We start from the raw sequence: 11,331 nt of genomic DNA on the forward strand, positions 1-11,331 counted from the left end.
CACTTTCATGCCTGGCCTCAAGCCCTTCTGCACTTACCCCAGTCAGGGCTGGATAAGATCTGTGTGGAGCTGGAGACCTGGAGCACCTGCAGGAACACGTGTGTACATCTCACGTCCCTTTACAGGTGTGGGGCAGATTTTGGGGGTGTGTGCACATATAGGGGTCTGGAGCTAGACCTGTCCCCCACAAACTCCTGTCCTGCTCGGACCAAACTTCCCTTTTTTCTTTCCTCCCCACACAGAGGTGAGTTATTATATCTGTGGGGATCAGGTAGTCTACCGTCCTTCCAAGCTGTAAACTCAACATCAGGGTTTCTTTTAATCCCAAACATCTTGATGTCATCTGGAAATGCCATGAGCAGTTTATAATTAGGGTTTAGCATGCAGATTAATACCAGCAGCTCCAGGGTGAACAGACCATCAGAGTCTAATCAAAGTTTAAATGGGGCAGCAATTTAGCACTGAGATTTATTATTCCTCTGCACAATATTTTGAACCAGAGGCTGAGTTCACATCACACACAATCATTCCTGGAAGTGCTATCACATCTCCAGTCAGAGCAAGGTGCCTTGTTACTGGTTCATGGGGGTGATAAATACTTGGCTCTGGGAACTTCTTTAGGAGTATTGCAGCATTGACACTGTACAAGATTTAGAACCTGAGGCAGGAGAACACTTGCACACATGCTCCAGCCCCATGTGGATGGTGGGGCAAGGCCATGCACTTGCTTTTTTTTTTTTTTTTTTTGCTGTGCACCAGGTATAATAAGGGAGGATAGCAGCTGAGGTTTTTTTGATTTTGTTTTGTTTTGGTTTTTGTTTTTTGGTTTTTTTTGCCATCTTCCCTGGCAATGTGTGTGGGGGAGGAAGGGTGGAAAGCTTTGTGTCACTCAAGGTGGGGATGAAGCCACCTCACAGCAACAGAATCTTCAGGGGACCTGGCACTCTGTAGCAGGCTCAGCTAAGGGCTGGGAAGGGAGTTCTGTGTCCGATGCAGCCAGGACAACTCTTCCTGAATGGTGTTTCTGCCAAGCCCCATCTGGACGGCTCCTGGCAGTACCCCCAGGTTTCACAGGTTTGATTTTCACAGGAGAGGCAGCTGGGCTGGCTGTGCAGCACCTGGGTTGGAGTTTGCACTAACAGGGCTTCAACTTGCCTTGCCCAGACCTCCTTGGACCCAGTCTGGGCTGGAGCCTTTCCTTTGCCTTGTCGATTATAAAACACAAGTGGAAGAGGGGCTGAGAGAGTGGAAATTTGTTTATCAGTTTGTCTGCACTAGTCCCAGTTTTTAGATTCCAAGACAGAGCTTCCACAGCTGTCACCTAGCTTTCAACAGAGATGGCAGGCACATTTACCAGCTGCCAGTGGCAAGAACTACTTTTCACTTTCCTTCTTCCATAATCTTCCCACCAAGTGGGAGAGGGGCTATGAAGAATGTCCTGGCCTCTTGCCTGGCTGGTTGTGGATCTGAACTAGAGTTCAGCTCTTCTCTCCCTTGGCTTTGCTCTTGCCAGGGATGCCATTGGGGCTGTCAGCCCTGCCTCAGCCTCGAGCCTGAGGGCTGGAGGGAGCAGATGTCACACACTCTGGCATCTCAGGACAATCCATAACCGTGGGTTCCACCAGGAAACCACAGAAGCATCAGCACAAACACCTCCTCATCTAGTGGGCCTCCACACTCACCAATTTTTTTGCAGTGCCTGTGAGCCGTGTGAGCACAGGGCACAGTCTTATCTTGCTATATAAATAGATATCTCCAGACTTTATAAATAGACTTTAATTCTCATATGTAGAAAAGTTGAATCTTTATTGTATGGCTTATATTTTTATAGGAATATGAAGGCACTGTGTTAAGTCTAATTGGTTAACAATATACTGGTATTCAGTTTATTGGTTGGTAAATGGTTTTTGTGTATTTTTTAAAATTTATTTTAGATAGTTTATATATTTTGTTTATTGATTTTTACGACATAGGTTTTTTGGTTTTGCAGGTGCAACTTATTAGTGTTACAAGAATAGATTGTTATGTAAATTTATTTTTATTTTCATAGTTTGTGTTTTTTTTATGGGAACTTAATAGACTAGTTGTTAGTTGTACTTAGTTGAAGTAGCAGGTTCAAGCTATGATTTTATAAGGTCCTTCTTCGGTAAGAAGTCCTGCAGGTGGACGATGCCTGTGTTTATTGCTCCAGCACCTTGGAGGACTTCAGTGGATTTACCTGCCTGGTGAGAAACCAGGCTGTGGCACTTTCCAGGTTGCCTCTTCCCCTATGACAGCGACCCTGAGACAGCCACCAGGACCTCCAGACACTCCCCCTTGGCCCTGGCCAGCTTAGCAGGGCTGGCCAGGCTAAATGAGGGCTAAGCTTCGTGTTCCCAAAGGCTCAGACTGGAGCTGGCTCCGGAGCTGGCTGCGTAAGGAGCCCTGGGTTTGGATAAGCCAGCAGTTTAACCAGGGTTTTATTACCAGGCAGGGGAACAAAAGCACTCAGAGGTCACCCGGGAACTTTAATCAGCACCGAGGGTCACTGGATAGCAGGATAGGAGGGAGGAGGGCAGGGCTCAGGGCATGCAAATAAATAAATAGATGTATTGAAACCACCTCCTTCCTCCAAGTGATCTCTCTCTCTCTCTCCCCCTCCCCTTCTCCATGTACACGCTCTGCTCCTTACAATCAGACCTTCAAATGGCCCTAATTTCCCCAGCAGAAAGTCCAAGATCTCCTGCAAATTTATCTAAGAAGTTTATCCATAAGGTTTGGTTGGTTTTTTTTATTTTAAATCCCTTGCTGCTGGAGATGAAAGTTCAGTCTGCTGGACTGCTCTTGGGCTGGGTATCAGATATCCCTAACCCTGGAGAGAGAAAACGTCCCACCAGCTTCTCTCCCCTGCAGGAAAGGAAAAAAAAAACCCACCACCTCCCATAATCAGAGTCTGGGCAGACAAATTGGCACCACTCTTTTCTCCCTCCATCCCCCTTTCTGGAAGAGGACTAACCCTTAGGAGCACAGTCACAACTCACAAATATTTGTGGGTATTATATTGCAAGAGGGAAAAAAAAATACAGAGGAAGGTAACTGTTAAAAGCTTAGTCCCTCTCCCATGGAAAGCAGCTTTATGCACGTCCATAAATCTCCTTTGTAAGTGGCCATTAAAATTGCGTCTTGTTTAATTTTTTTTTAATCTCGTTTAAACACTTTTTCTCATCTTGCAAACGAATGATGTCATTGGCAGGCCCAGTAATGAACTGAAAGAGAAAAATTTAAAAAATCAACTTTCTAATGTTTTTTGGGGGCTCTCTCTAAACACAAACCTTTCAAAAACAGTTTGCTAATCCAGCCAAATACTTAAGCACGTGCTTAACAACCAACTTGTGTTTAAGTGCCTTGCTCCCACATCTGTCCACACTCATCTCTGTGCACAAATGATGTGCCTGAAGGGAGGAGAGGGTTTAAACTGTGGCAGGGTCAGAGTCCCTGGCTGCTGAACTGTTGGACTACTCCTTGCATGGGCAACACAACAGGACAGAGACCCCACAGCAGCTGCACAGGACAAGATCCTCACTTTGGTTGAACGGCTCCTTGCTGGCTACTTCTGTTGTTTGGGTTTAGTGTGTGGCTGGAGGTTTTGGGTTTATTTTCTTTTTTTTTCTTTTAATTTTTTTTTGGAAGCTGTTTTAACGAAGTGGGAGCAAAACCAAATAGCAGGCTGAGCAAATGGGGAAAAATAAATGCGAAACTTGCAAATGAATAATTGGTGTGGTTTTAATTAAAAAGTGGTTAACTGTTTCGGGGTGAAGAGCATGGGTTTGGGTTGACACCATCTGAACCCTGGAAAGAGCACGTTAAGCTGTTCACCATACTGCGGGTTAAGAAAATGGGAAATAAATACATCCCAGCCCCTTGGAAAACTAAACCATCTTTAGGGCTCAGCTGTAAACTTTCTTCAGCAATTTATTAGAGTTCCAGAAAACACTTGTTGAGTAGCCTTGGCCTGTAATAAATATCAGTCCTTGTTTGTTTGTTTTTGTAATGGGAACAAAACCACTTTTTTCTTTCTCAAGTGGCTAATTTAATTACATGGCAAGAAAGACATTCATTGTCCAAAATACCCAGAGAAGATTGCCACTAAACTCAACAGTTCAGTGGCGAGAGGAGAGCAGAGCCAGATGGTACCAGAACTGGTTTCAGGGAAGGTTTCTGTGATGGCACATCCACTTCTGCTGGAGCTGACACTGGGGTTGTCATTACAAACAGGAGACAGGCACTTCTTACCCCACATGGAGCATCAGAAGGGAAAGGCAGAAGGAACCAAAGGGAATGAGGGACAGGGAAAGGAGGGGACCTGTCTGGGCCACACAGAGGGTCCGAGGTGGCAGTGGGGGTGAACTGCATGCCCTCAAGCCTAGCTCTCGTCTGAAAATATCAATGTGCTCTAGAGGCTGAAAGACTTTCTTGCTCTGCAGGTTGTCACCCCTTCCGTGGGGACTTGTTCTGGCCTCGGCAGTAGGAGGCAGAGAGTGATCCCAAGAATGTCTGGAGGTGACAGAGAGATCAGGGAGAGCTTGGGAGCATCCAGCCCCTTCTGTGCCCCCATTCCTGGGAGCCTGCCTTGCAGAAAGAGAAACAGGAGTCGATCCTATAAGATCAATTCTTGATGGGCTTGGTTCACTCATTCCCTGCAGGCAGCTTTGGGTTTAGCACTAGAAAAGTCTGAAATAGCTGTAGGGGGGCACTATCCAGGTAAGCAATTACCCAGTGTTCTTTCCCAGGGATAGTCGGGCAGTTATGGTCAGAATCCAGGAATCAGATGATTGCAGAAAGGCAGACCCTCACTCCTCTGAGCTCATCTTGAGGGGCACAATTAACGAGCTGATGTGATTAAAGCCACATTCAGCTCTGGGTTACGAGAGCCAGATGCACCCAGGTGACTCCTCCAAAGGTGCTGGTTACCTGATTTGTAGCAAATCAAGTAGAAATCAGCCATTCCTGTCCACACAGCTCCGTCGTGCTGTTAAACAGCCAAACCCTCTTCTCTTGCATGTCTTTGAGGGAGATGAAATCCATATGGCCCAGAGAGTGAGCACAGGCCAGGGATGGAAGGAAGGACAGAAACACCATTTCTTCAGGACAGAAGACAATGGAAATGTTTCCACTGATTCCAACAGGTTCTGAGTCAGCGGCTGCAACCAATTTTCCTCGTAAATGGACTTCCATATGTCTAAAAGAGTCTCGCAAGTGCTGGAATTTGTTACAGAACAAACCTGTACTTTATTACTCTGCTCCCTGATTTCCCAGCGTTTCTCCCTTTAAATTCCTTGGTCAGCCATTTCTGGGCTTCAGGATTCTCTTCTGAGAAATGCATTCGTTTCCGAAGCCAATATTTTTCACAGAACAGAGTGAAGTTCTCCCCTCCTCTGCTCCCAGATTTCACTGCTTTGCTGGGAACTTGTGCCTTCAGGTTCATCAGGAAATAGGTGCAGAGGGAGGCATGGTGAGGAAATCAAGCTCATCAGACCTGAAACCTTCTATACTTTACAGATTGCCTCTGAAATGTAGATATTTGGGCAAAAGTTGAGCAAAGCTGTTTTTGCCAGAAATTTTCCATTTGCCGCATCTCTTAAAACAGAAGAGGTTTTGCCCTCTTTGCTGCAGGAATCTTTAAAGATTTTTCTATTTCCTTCTTTCATTAAATCGAAACAAAAAATTGGCAAAATGGACTTTTTCCTTTTCATCAAAGGCTGCTTGTTATGGAGAGAGAGTCATTTTCCTGTCACTTTCCTTTAAATGAAGGGATTTAAAGGAACCATTTAAAGAGATTTAGGAACCATTGTACCATTTTCAGTAGTGGTTTAGGGACTGCATGGGACACTTGCCATGACCTGCTTCATATCCAGATTTGAGTCCTATCAGTAAAGTTTAAACAGTTAAGTAGCTTTTATCTTATCCTGAGGTGTCAAGGAAAGACAGGCTTTCTACAACGTCTTGAAAATATGTCTCAAGTTTGATTAAGTTCCTTAAACTGAATATACTGCTAATGCTACACTGAAACAGCCATAAACATTACAGTTTTCAAATTCATCTATTTAAGCAAAAATATTTTCTATTTCCTTGCAAGAACAAAAACACAGGAGGAAACTTTCCAATCAACTCCCCCAAGGAACAACCCTAAGGCCCCATTTAATTCAGAATTTAGAGAAGTTTCTCAGTTTCCCAGGGTTTTTTTTTTTGTTGATGTTAACGTTAGTTTAAGGGTGTTGGTTCAAAATGAAATCTCAAAACTTTTCATTAGAAAAAAAGCCAAAACGCTTGGACTTCTTTTTCTTCCTTTGCCAAAACAGTTCGTCAAGCTGATGTGAATTCCCAAACATTTTCAGCCAAACTAAAGCACAATCTTTGGCAAATACATAATTTGTCTAAAAAAAAGAAGCAACTGTCCCGTTCTAAGAACAAGGATAAAATCCATCCGTGATTTTAAGTGCTCGGACTGAGCAACGATGGAGTATTTGCCCTGATGATAGAAGAAAAAAAAAGAAATAAATTTTGCTTATTACTTTACATATATATTTATACGTTTCTGAAATTTATATACATGCATGGCCCTTTCCGTCCAACATGAATATTTTCAACACAGAAGAAGTAAAGAGAAGAGATTGAGTGCTGATTAGAACAAAAGTCGCACTGTACCTTACAGATTTCAGCATGTCTCATTAAAACTGGGCTTGAAATATACATATCCTTTAATAAATAAAGCTTAAGGTACATAAACACTGCAGCGGATATAAATTATTTTAACCAAAGTATGTAGGGAAAAAAAAAAAATTACTGGAACACCATGATCCGGGGCATTTTACAGTAAATTGGACTTCATCAGCGGTTTTGCATTTTTATTTGATTTTGGAGTTCCTCCACTAAAGCTGTAAGTTTTGTAGAGTTTATTTCACACCTTGTAATTTAAAACGTTACACTCCATCGAAATTCCTCTCAAAAAAAGGACCTGAGTAATTAATGTCTTTGGGTTCAACGTTCAGTATATCCCACTAGTGTGAAAATTCATAAAAATAAGACATGGGATTAGGAGCTTAACAGCCTCACACATTTGCAGAGCTGCTGCATTGGCAAATATTTCCCTGCCCTTTCGGAGCAAAGCACTCTCCTGGCTGCTCTCATTTGTTTCACTGGATCATCCAAGTCATTAGAAAGTGCCTGAAAAGAAACTTACATGTCTCACGCTCGTATTTTTTTTTTTTTTCTTGGAAGCAGATAAATAAGATGGGTCTTAGAAATAAATTTCTTCCCGTGCTCTTTTCTTCATTTGGCGTTTTCTTCATTTAATCTTTTAACTCCACATGGAGACAATGGGAATTTTCGCCACATGGAGCCAGGGGACTCCAGATGCCCTTGGAAAGGAAGCAAGACCTGGGCTTTGATTGCTGAGAGCTGAATCCTTTCCTTTGTGCAAACACCCTGGTTTCTCCTCCCTGGTTCCAACAGCTTCAGGTTGAATCACAGGCTCCATTTTGCCCTGGGCAGATCCACAGATATAGTGGGTGAATTTGTGCAGCAAGCAGTAATTTTGAGCAGAGTTTAATTTTGGAGGGACATAAACCACTCACAAAATTGGGCTGAATTTGACAAGCACCTTTTTCCAAAAAACCAAACAAAACCAACGAGCCTAATACAGGAGGCTCTTTCTTAAACTTCAAAACATTTCATTCCAAAGTGTTTTCAAAGCAAAGGGGTTGACTTCATGTAGGTGTTTCTGAAATGAGCCTTTTGGAGGTTTTATTGAAAAACCCGACTTTAGAAAAAAATGAAATTAAACTCTAAAATGGAACATTGTGTTTCGGATCAAACACCATGTCCTAAGTTGACTCAGTATTTCTCGTTTATTTTATTTTCTTTTTTTTAAAACTGTTTTGGTTCAAAACAAACAGAATTGCTTCATTCCCTGCTCCCCTCCCCCAGGTATCTGAATCTGACCACGGCACAAAGCATCCTTTATCCACCCAGGTTGCCTTCATTCATCCCAGAACACCTAAGGAGCAGATCAGCCAGGCTCTCCCTGCAGCCAGGGTTGCACAATTCCCTTCCAAACCGGGCAATTTCTATTGTGCTGAATTTCCTGCCACATCCCAGCCTCTCATCACGGCTCCCTCTATGGCTGACAGTGAGAAATTCCAGCCCAGGATCATCAGGACCAGCCACACTCTGATGTTCCAGGGAACCAAGCTGTCCAGCTTGGACTTGGAGATGCTTTAATCGAGGGGATGTGAATTCTGCTACAGATCTCTTCTTGGGCAAAAAGTATCCGTGGAAATTGCTGCTTTCATTGCTGTATGTGGCTGTGCAAAGGAAAAATCTTTGTCTAGGATAGATCAGCTATTCATCTGTCCTGGAAATTAATTTGCAGCAGCATTCAAATGCTTCGCTGTCGGCTGACACTTTGGGTTTACCTTTCTGCCAAAACGCTTTTTGGCTCCAGAAGAGTGCACGGTCACCAATCCAAGGAAGGGGTTTTCAGGAAGTTCTCCAAAGAAGAGAAAGAGTATGCCAAAGGAAAGGCCCCTTAGATTTTACTCTGAACATTTTTAAGCAAGGCAATTATCTTCTAGCATCCTAACTCATGTTTGCATATTTGTCCCATGAGCAGTAATTCTAACTGAAATGTTTTAACACACACTTTCAAAAAAATTAAAAATGGCAGATATTCTTTGAGCTTAAGTAAAGAAGCTGCTACCTTCAAGCTTGATCTGGAGGCTCTTCTGAAGCCTCCCTTTACTCTCAATTCCTAGAGAGCTATTCTGCCCTCAGAGCAAGCCATCTTTGCAGCCAAAGGGCAAAGGGATTCTAAGGAAACATCAGGGCTCCTCAGATGGGTGAAAACTGGGAGATCTCTCAGCAAAGTTATTCATTCTCTGGTTCAAGCCACAAAAAAACTGTCATCATATGCTGGGGCTGGTGAAGAGGTGATAAAATCACTCAGCTTTGGGACATGAGCAGTTCTCTCAAATTTAAATCAGATGGAAATGGAGTCAATTTGTTTGAAGAAGTAGCTCAGCTCTCAGCAAGGATTACGACTCTTATAATTTTCCTGTAGCTGAAAAATGGAGCATTTTTCAGAGCAGTAAACAACAACCATACTTTTCTTATGACCTTATCTTGCATCATAGCCCTGTCCCCTCGTGAGGACAAACCACCAGGAACCCGGTGCTATTTTCTGTGTGAGCATGCAGGCAAGCAGAGCCTTGCTTGCTCTGAGGATCTCTCCACGAGCTGATGCACAAGCACGAAGATGAGTCACAGATGGCTTGGTTGCTGTTGGAATCTCTACTGATCTGAGCGAGTTTGGGATGCTTCCCACCAGGAATTCTTCACTCCCTGCCTCACTGCAGAGCCTGCTGTGCAAGTGTTTTAGAGGGTAACACAGAGAGAGGGCTGTGCCTTGGGAAGAGAAAAACCATTCTCCTCAAACACTGTTAATGGGGCAAGAAGGGCCAGGTTCAAGTGTACTGGAGTTTCCAGTTAGACCTTGGGTTCCAAGATTCCATTGCTGGGAGACAGATTCTCCATCACTGCAGGAGGCAGGAACTATCAGACAATTACCAGTCAGGACACACAGGGTGGACTTAGTTGTGGCTATGCGTTAGAGGACATCTTGAGATCCTTTCCAGTTCTGTCATTCCAGATCACCCCAGCTACACCTTAATCTTGCTTGGAAGGTACACCCTGAAAAGACACAGGCTACAGGTCAAGTCCATGCACAGCAGCTGCTGAAGTAGCAGTTTAAGAAATAACAGTAATGCAACCTTTCAGCAGGAGCAGAGTCACATTTTTTTTCAAGGAAACATCATAAGCATAACACATACCTGCAAAGCTGGGCAGTACTGAGACAGAAAATTTTGCTCGAGGGTACCCAGGGCATGATTAAAACTGTTGTGATCCAGTGCAGCAAAACACTGATGGTCACACCATTCTGCCTGGTCCAATTTATCCTCTGAATTGTCACAGGGTAACTTGGGGTCCAACAGTATTTATGCCAGATGGGGTACAATATGTCTTCCTGCAGTCAGTGTAAAATGCAAACCCAATAAAAACACTAAATACCATGTTCTAGCTAATTCAACACAAAGAACAGCGTGCACACACAAGACGTGGAGCACATTTGTCCCACCAGGTGATTTTGCAATAAACAACCTGAGTGTTATTGCCATGAAATCCTGGCCCAATCTACTGTCCTGATAAGTCCTCACCTTGTGTTTCCTGCTTAAAGAACTCTCCTGTCAGTTCAAGCTCATGTGCAGCATTCAGGGACACTAATACTGTTCTGACAGGTTATTCACTGTGAACCAAATCTCTAAATGCAGCCTGTAGGGAACTTAGCAGAGATGCAAGAAGAAATATTGATGTTTGTTTTGTTAAGCTTTGGGCTTAACACCAGAGACTCTCCTCATGCCTCTTGGCCTTGAGATAAAAGTCTACAGTTGCCATGTCCCCATCTCCTCAAGGCAGTGCAATTATCAGCTGAAGGCTTGATTAAGCTTGACTAAATTTTCCACAGCAAAAGAGTGGCAGTGGCATGCTAACCCTTCCTTACACAGAAACACATCCCAAGTGCACAGTGACTGGCACAAAAAAAAATGAGTGGCCACTCATTTTAGGGTTAGCTGGTCATTTCTACTACAGAAACTACTGTGTCAGCATCTGCAAGTATTTAAAATTCTCAGGCTTTCTTGTATTTATCTGCCTTCTGGGCTTTTTTGGGGCTTTATGTCATATGGTGCTGAGTTTTCAAGCTTTTCTCCGCAGGGATGAGGCCATTGGGTGATCCACAGAGTGCAGAGCCAGAACCTAAACCTAACCCTAAAACTGGGGAGTTACATTATGAGCAGATACAGTGTGGTGAGAAAGTTGCAGAAGGAAGAGGAAATACCTGGCTGTGGGGGTTTAAAATGACCCAGAGAAAATCTCTGCATTGAAAGTTTGCAATTTTGAAGGAGTGGAGAGGAAGGAAAATGTTAGACAAGGGGAGGAGGAGGAGAGCTTCCTTTCTGTCTGAAGAGACCACCTGAGCAGGGAGTGGAGTGGAGATGATACCTGAGCAGACATGATGGAGGACAGTGCAGCAGGTTTCCATCTGGGCTGTACCTGATCACCAAAACCAACCCCATTATCTGGAAAACAATGAGGCACAAATTTAGCAGAGGAGCCTGGTGAAGTATTGTCAGGATTGTCTTTTAAGGACATGGCCCTGACAGAAATTTTGTCATCTTTTCTTTCTGGCACAGGTGAGAAAAGCAAGCAGAAGAAACACAAAGAAATGTCAGCTGTTCT

The sequence above is a fragment of the Cinclus cinclus genome, chromosome 8 (assembly GCF_963662255.1).
Source record: "Cinclus cinclus chromosome 8, bCinCin1.1, whole genome shotgun sequence".
Lineage (NCBI taxonomy): Eukaryota > Metazoa > Chordata > Aves > Passeriformes > Cinclidae > Cinclus > Cinclus cinclus.